General features: G+C 42.5%; 1 pseudogene; it reads right to left on the bottom strand.

Annotated features, from left to right (window-relative positions):
• Positions 1 to 833: 833 nt before the first annotated feature.
• Positions 834 to 1,725, bottom strand: LOC104991214 (annotated as a pseudogene).
• Positions 1,726 to 8,815: the final 7,090 nt, after the last annotated feature.

Genomic DNA, 8,815 nt, shown 5'->3' with positions numbered 1-8,815 from the left:
GGCATCACTGACTCGATGGACGTGAGTCTGAGTGAACTCCGGGAGTTGGTGATGGACAGGGAGGCCTGGCGTGCTGCGATTCATGGGGTCGAAAAGAGTCAGACATGACTGAGCGACTGATCTGATCTGATCTGATCTGATAGTTGACTTACAATGTTGCATTAGTTTCAGGTATACAACTGATTCAGTTATACACATTCATGTATCCCTTCTTTTTCAGATTCTTTTCCCATGTGGGTGTGTATAGAATAATGAGGAGAGTTTCCTGTGCTATACAGGAGGTCCTTGTTGATGATCTATTTTATATGTAGGAATGTATATATGTTAGTCCCAAACTCCTACTTTATCCCTTCCCTCAACATTTCCCTTTCCTTAACATAAATTTGTTTTCAAAGTCTGTAAGTCTGTCTCTGTTTTGCAGATACGTTCATTTGTATCTTTTTTTTGGAGTCCATGTATAAGTGATACCATATGATATTGTCTTTGATTTACTTAGTGTGATAATCTCTAGGTCCATCCTTGTTATTGCAGATCGTATTATGGTCTCATTTTTTTTTTCTTGTTCGATAAGTTTATTATTATCTTTACCTGAAAAATTCTGATAGAAGATTGTGGTTTGGTTTATTAATTCCTGGGCTTCTCTTGTGGCTCAACTGGTAAAGAATTGGCCTGCAATGCGGGAGACCTGGGTTTGATCCCTAGGTTGGGAAGATCCCCTGGAGAAGGGAAAGGCTACCCACTCCAGTCTTCTGGCCTGGAGAATTCCATGGACTATGCAGTCCATGGGGTCTCAGAGAGTCAGACATGACTGAGCAATGTTCACTTTCACTTTATTAACTCCCAGCAGCCCATTCCTGAGTTCTAAGGAAGCTTGCGTTCTTCTGAGCTACCTGATCTTTCTTCTGATCAAGTGACATTTTGGGCTGATTCCACCTCTTCTTTTTAACTTCTTTCTTAGGCTTCTTCTCATACACTGGATTCTCTCATATTGCAGCATGAGCTTTTTTATACATCTCCTCCATCATGTATGGAGTTATGTTGTTCTTTATGAATGGAGAGAATTGTTTCTTGTAAGCATCCTCATCTTCTTCAATCAGATGACACATGTAATCTGCAGCATTCTGCCCCATGATGTGCTTTCAGTGTACCTCAGCACTGAATTCTTTGTTTTCTGAATCATAACTAGGGAACCGTTTGGTACTGTGAGGGCTAGACAAACCTTCATTGCCAGCTCCCTTCAGGGCCCCAGAAACTATTCTCAGTAGTAGTCTTGGCAAGTCCTGCATCGAAGTAACAGGTGAAGGCACCAGGTTGACTATCAATGCTTTCCATATTGTATTCATCTCCAGTCACCTCGACTTGGCCTTTGTAAATTTTGTCCATACCAAACCTATTCAGAAGCCTGCAGGCCAGCAGCAGGCCAGTACAAAGTACCACAGCATAATTTGTCAGGCCAGCCTTCACACCATACTTTGGGAGTTGGTGTGCATAAACTGCACAAACTGTTATATGTCCTTCTATATAGGCATAAGCAGTCTGACAAATGATATCTCTTTTTGTTACATGAATGATCATTCTGTAATTGGATGTGTTGTACTTATTTTTATCTTGGATTACCAATCGTTTCTGAGCGTAGTAGTCAGTTTTGCCCTCTTGCCGTCTTCTGAATTTTACTTGGTATCTCTTGAAGTCAGCCATGGTCTGGAAAACTTTAACAAACCCCATACTGTAGAATAGAATCCCGACTCTGCAGCTTGCCACAGAGCTCTGTGGTCCCATTCTTACAAGACTCACTCCAGTCAAGTTCATTTCTTGACTGCAGGCCTCTGGACCTAAGCTCTTTTCTGCTTCATTGTCATTATTTTTTCTAGATTGGAATGTCCTTTCTATCTCTCTAAATTCTAGCCATTTGTTTTGTAAGACCCCACACTGATTTTTCCCTTTTCTGACTTCCGGTGGCAGTTCTACTCTATACTGTACTATGCAACATTCACAGATTTATTATGCTTTTCTAGGCTCAGCCCTTGATGCTGGATGGCAGTGGCTAATTTATCTTGCTGGCTGGAGGGTCTGAATACTTTGAAGACACACCGATAGTGAAGAAATAGCCAAGAATGATGCAGTGAGTTGGAATCCAGAGAAACAGACCAAGTCGACCTCAGTTGGAGTGGCTGAGAAACACTAGAGCAAGTAGAGAGGCTTGCAGTGTGGATAAGCATAGACTGATTCTCTTATTCCAGTTGAGAGAATCCCAAAGAAGGGTTCTGGTTAGCTCTCCTAGGGTCAAGAGCTTCATCCCTAACTAACCAAATGTGTTGGGGAAGACAAGGCCACATAGGAATTTGCCATGTGGATAGGGGTGGGGTGAATTGTTCCTCTGAGGAGGGGTTTTGGCCAAACATGGATGGCCTATGGATATCTAATATATTAAAAGCACAGCAGTGACTGTCCACTGGTAATGTCCAGTATAGGCGTGTGGGTCAGTATGCTGGCGATCAGGAAGGAAGAACTATGGTGTAGCATATCACCCTTCCTACTGTTAGAACAGAGTCAACAAATCTTTATTGAGACTTACTCCCTGGGGACTTGATAATTGTTGGACTAGCCTTCAACTCTGTACACTGTCATTTTTTTTTTTTTTTTCCTGTTACATTAACCCTAGGACCTGCGGCTCCATTTAGACACCCAACAGCCTTGACATTTCTCTGCTCTGCAAGGAACCACTGACAACTTGCACTGTTATCTTGGTCTTAATGACTGCTAAGTCACTTCATTTCCCAGAGGAAGATTGTGAAATCATCAACAGTGTCAGATCACTGGCAGCCTTAAGCTCTAGATGGAATGTTTCCAGGAAGAAATGCGAGTGAGAAAAAGAGCTGGACACTTCCTTTTAGAGGAAGACTATTAGCTCATCCTGGGAAGGTCAGCTGGATGGTGGCAGAGTATAGAAGTATTAGCATTAACTGCTTAACTCTGGACCGGTCTTCCCCAGCACTAGGGGGCACCAAAGTCAGCAACTTCCTGATTCTTAAGGCTGGTAGCATGTCAGCTGTTAGGAAATAAGATGAAGGACAAAGCTGTGAGGTAGGGAAGGTGGCATGGCATGAAGACCCTGGCATGTCTAGGTCCCTTTGGTCCATCTCTACTTGCTCTGTTCTGGCTTCTGCTGGTTGATCTGGGCTCCCCAGCTGCCTACCTGCCACCATATCCCTATTTCTTATAGCTGCTGGGTTTTTGACCCACTGCTTCTTTCAGAATTTATGCCTTTGCTTCTTTTGTCTGGCATGTGGATATTTGTTAGACTCTGCAGTGCTCCTTTGAACCTTGTCTTTTTGTGACATATTATGGAGGTGGTCTATCCAGGTGACTCAAGGCAGTACAAGCTCCGCATCCCACATCCTGGCACCTGGCTCTAAGCTTACTAGTACAGCTTCCAAATATACTGGGTGGAGTTTCTTTCCTTGCTGGGCCTCCACAGTGCTGTAAAGGACTTAATCCTCCACAGTGCTATATTAGCATTGCCTGTTAACTCATGACTGCATCCCCTCTAGCCCAAGTCAAACGCATCTCTGTACCCTCGGCCTCTGTCACAGAGCCTGGCACAGAGCGGCATTAACCATGACTGTGAAGTGATTGGAAAATGCTTACTGCCACCTCTGAGTGTGGCCTGGACTTTTCCTCTGAAAATATGACTCGCTTTTCCCTGTCTGTCTGTCCTTGGGTTCAGATGCAACTAATCACTACACTCCTCTTCTCCTTTTCCATCTACTGTCTTTGCTTTTCCTATCAGTCTATCTGAGAGAGAGTGCAGTGTAGTGGTTAAGAACATAGATCCTAAATAGGATTTTCTGGTTTTAAATCCTGGTTTTATTACTTATAAGCTGTGCAACTGTTAGCAAGTTGCTTTGCCTGTCTGTACCTCAGTTTCTTCCTCTGTAAAGTGGGAATAATAAGAATAGGACCAATCTCACAGGGCTGTTGGGAATATTAAATGTGTTACTATGAACAATGTACTTGAAATAGGATTTGGTACACAGCAGGCATTCTAGAAGTGTTAGCTGTTGTTACTGTTCTCTACCTTCACTGCTCAACCAAAAGTAAAGGTCATCTGACTTTGTTCCCTCTTGACCTCTTGGGCTTATCTACCTTCTTCTTGCACTCAACTTGTGTGCCTCAGTCTCATTCTCTGGTCCACTTAGCTGAATATTTACAAATATTTACCAATTTCTAATAAGCTAACACTGAGCTGTAGCCCAGGAGATATCTAGACTCATTCCTTTTAAGCATCACCTCCTCTACTCATGGTTCTTTCCTCAGGTCAAGTCCTGATTCAGACCTTGGTCTTTTAATGGCTGACTGTGGGGGCTGTGAAAAAGTAAGATTTATCTCTGCTGCTAGACAAAAATTTGACAAAGTGTTTTTGTAATGGGCTGGACAGTAAATTTTTTTTTTTGATGGAAGTATAGTTGATTTACAGTGTTGTATTATTAAGTTTCTGGTATATGGCAAAGTAATTCAGAAACATTTATGTGTACGTATATATGTATTTTCATATTCTTTTCCATTAAATTTGTTATAAGATATTGAATATCGTTTTCTGTGCTTTGCTTGTTGTTTATCTATTTTATGTATAGTGGTGTATATCTGTTAATTTCAATCTCCTAATTTATCCCTTCCTCCCTTTCCCCTTTGGTAACCATAAATTTGTCTGTGAGTGTGTTTCTGGTTTGTAAATAAGTATCACTTTTTAAAAGATTCCATATATAAGTGATATCATTTGATATTTGTCTTTCTTTGTCTGACAATTCACTTAGTATGATAATCTCTAATTCCATTAATTAGTATGTTTATTTGTATGTGTATCACATCTTCTTTATCCATTCATTTGTTGATGGACATTTAGGTTTCTTCCATGTCTTGGCTGTAGTGCTGCAGTGGTTGTTGGGGTACATGTATCTTTTTGAATTAGGGAATTAGAGTGTTCTCTGGATATGTGCTCAGGAGTGGAATTGCTAGGTCGTATGGTAATTCTAAATTTTTAAAGCAACCTCCATACTGTTTTCCATAGCTGCATGAATTTACATTCCTACCAGCATTGTGGGAGGGTTTCCTTTTCTCTACACCCTCTCTAACATTTATTATGGTCACCATTCTGATTGGTGTGAGGTGATGCCTCATTGCAGTTTTGCTGTGCATTTCTCTAATAATTAGCAATGGTGAGTGTCTTCTTATGTGGCTGTTGGCTATCTCTGTGTCGTCTTCAGAGAATTGTCTGTGTAGGTCTTCTGCCCAGGTTTTGATTGCGTTGTTTGTTTTTCTGGTATTGAGTTGTATGAGCAGTTTGTATATTTTAGAAACTAAGCCCTTGTTGCTTGCAAATAAATTCTCCAGTCTCTAGGTTGGCTTTTCATTTTGTTTATGGTTTTCTTTGCTGTGAAAAAGTTTATAAGTTTGGTTAGACCCCATTTGTTTATTTTTGCTTTTATTTCTATTATTTTGGGAGACTGACCTAAGAAAGCATAAATACGGTTCACGCCAGAGAGTGTTTCACCTATGTTCTTTTCTAGGAGTTTTATGGTATCATGTCTTATATTTAAGTGTTTAAGCTATTTTGAGTTTATTTTTGTGTATCGTGTTGAGGGTGTGTTCTAAATTCAATGATTTACATGAAACTGTCCAGCTTTTCCAACACCACTTGCTGAAGAGACTGTCTTTTCTCCATTTTATATTCTTGCCTCCTTTGTTGAAGATTAATTGGCCATAGGTGGGTGGGTTTATTTCTGGGCCCTTTATTCTGCTCCATTGATCCGTGTGCCTGTTTTTGTGCCAATACCACAATGTTTTGATTAGCTTTGTAGTATTGTCTGGAGGGTTATGCCTCCAGCTTTGTAAATATTTTAGGCTTTTCAGGCCACACAGGGTCTCTGTCTTGTCTCCTCTTCTTCCTCTTCCTTCTTCGTTACAACCCTTTAAAACTGCAAAAACCACCCCTAACTTGAAGGCTGGATTAATTGAGTTTAAAAGCCACATTTGATCATCAATAAGTCCCACGAGGGCAGGAACAATCTGTCTCATTACCCTGATGGTCTAATGCTACCCAGGCACATGATAGGCCTTTGATTAGTACTTGTTGAATAAATGAATAAACAATAAATGAGTTCAAACAAGCCTCTGGCTTCCAAATTTAAGAGAATTTCTGTGTAAGTTCTACAGTGAATAGGAGAACCCCAGGGAAGCATTCTATTAAGCTGACTCCTTGCTCTGTCTGCAGTTGTCAAAGGGTACAGGTGCTTTCCATGGAGTCTGCCTTAGCCTAGGTACCTACCTGCAATTCCACTGCCAACTTCTAGTCGAGAACCGAGCCTTCCTGTAGCCTCAGTTCCATACTAGCAGTGTGCTGGTAAATATTTAACAACCAGCTACCCAAAAAACCAAACAAACAATCCCTAATTTATAGTATTTGCCAATTTCCATGGTGTCAATACTTCCACCATGGCCAATTTCATGCTATAAAATGAAGCCTTCAAGCCCAACTTGAAGCTGGGAAGAGAGATGCCATTAAACCGTACTCCCTGCCCTGCTCACCTCTGCAGTCCTAAGAACCATATGCCTCCTTGGAGAGTAATTGAAAGAAATGTTAGCTCTCACAATCTGTGCCTTTAGCATTGGGCTCTTCTCTGTGTTTTGGTGGATGGGTACCATTATCTTGCCTTCCTAGACTTCCTGGATTTTGGCCTTTGCCTACTTTGATCCCCAGGCCCTGAGTGCTCATTGTTTCTTGCAGAACACAGATGGCTGGACTCTTCCTGATCCACCCTAGCTTCCTGGCTGTCAGGTTTCTGATGTGTTTCTGAGCACAGAGACACACAAGCCACTCTACCTCCTGCAGGGTCTTCTGGTTTCCAGGCTGTGGTGTGCTTTGACCACTCACTTCCAATTCTCACAGCACACCTCTCTTGACTGCTGGGAGGTTAACTCTCATCCTACTGATTGGGAACTCAGTTCCCAGCTCATTTCTTCTTGCTCTGTCTTGGCTTCTGTTTAATTAGTACCATCTGCTTCTAAATCTGTGTATAATTTTCACCTTTATTGATTCACACAGAAATAATTACTGGGTGCATTTTTTGTGTACCATGCTGTGTCTAGGCAGCCAGGATACCTCAGTGAACAAAACAAGTAGGATTCTCTGTCCTTGGAGGGCTTATAATAAAGTGTGAGAAAGTTCATACTAAACAATAGGAGTAATAAATCATATATTACAAAAGAAGGTGATAAGTAGGATGGAAAAAGCAAGTAGGGAAAGGTGGGTTGACAGTGCTGATAAGAGGCACATGGTTAGAGTGGCCTCTTTGAGAAGGTAACATTCAAGTAAAGCCTTGCAACACATACTGTGTGTTCTGTACTCTCATACACAACGTCTACTCATCATCAACTCCTGGTCATACAAGGTATGTGGCTCACTTCAGCCTGAGAATATCCAGGATTTGTTTCTCACAGAGGGACTATTTCCTGTAAGAGAGAAGGAGAAAGTATTGTGATTATATGCTTGGGCTTTGGTATATGATTTTGAATCCCTGCTCTCTGGTCAATTAGGGCAGCTATTGAGGTTTACATAATCTATTGGACAATGAATTTCATGAGGGGTGGGACTGGATCTCTCTTGCTCACCCTATAGCCCCCATGCCTAGTAGAATCCAACCTCTGTCACTGTTGCTTATTAGCCTTTTTTGTCCTGGGAAAATTCTTTTCTGAGATTTCAATTCCTTATATGTAAAATTGGGATGTTAATAATGCTAATATAAGTATCCACCTCATAGGGTTGCTCTATGAGTTAAATCCATGTGCATGGTGCTGGAGTGGCGGCTGTGCAGCAGTGGAGTGACTTTGAGGGGATATCCCATGTCCAAGGTCAGAGAAGCCACAGCAAGACGGTATGAGGGGCAAATTCACGTTTAGAATCAATCCCCATTCCCCCCAGAGATGCTCGGAGGGCTCAAACAAACCTTGTTGCACCAGGACCCAGAGACCCCACAGAGACTGAGACAAAACTGTGTTTAAGCATCTCCTATGGAGGTACAGGTCAGCAGTGGACTGCTGCAGGGGCAGGGGCTCTGGGTCCAGCAGACTTAGGTAGGCATAAGCCCTCTTGGAGGAGGTCGCCATTAAACCTACCATAGAGCCTCCAGAATTTACACAGGAATTGGAAATAGACTCTTGGAGGACACAAACAGAACTTTGTGTGCACCAGGACCCAGGAGAAAGGAGCAGTGACCCCACAAGAGACTGCCCAAACTTGCCTGGGAGTGTCCAGGACTCTCTAGTGGAAGTGTGGGTCGGTGGTGCTCTGCTGCAGGGTTGGGGGCACTGAGTGTAGCAGTACACGCATGGGACCTTTTGAAGGAGGTCACCATTATCTTCATTAACTCCCCCATAGTTTCAGTTCAGTTCAGTTCAGTTCAGTCGCTCAGTTGTGTCCGACTCTTTGCGACCCCATGAATCACAGCACACCAGGCCTCCCTGTCCATCACCAACTTTCCGAGTTCACTCAAACTCACGTGCATCGAGTCGGTGATGCCATCCAGCCATTTCATCCTCTGGTGTCTCATCCTCATAGGGTTGGTCTATGAGTTAAAACCAACTGCATGGTACTGGAGCGGTGGCTGCGCAGTGCTGGAGTGACTTTGAGGGGATACCACACGTCCAAGGTCAGAGAAGCCACAACAAGATGGTATGAGGGGCAAATTCACATTTAGAATCAATCCCCATTTCCCCCAGAGACACTCAGAGGGCTCAAACAAACCTTGTTGCACCAGGA

The sequence above is a fragment of the Bison bison genome, unplaced genomic scaffold, assembly GCF_000754665.1.
Source record: "Bison bison bison isolate TAMUID 2011002044 unplaced genomic scaffold, Bison_UMD1.0 scf7180017864183, whole genome shotgun sequence".
Lineage (NCBI taxonomy): Eukaryota > Metazoa > Chordata > Mammalia > Artiodactyla > Bovidae > Bison > Bison bison.
This window is presented reverse-complemented; position numbering and strand designations above follow the sequence as displayed.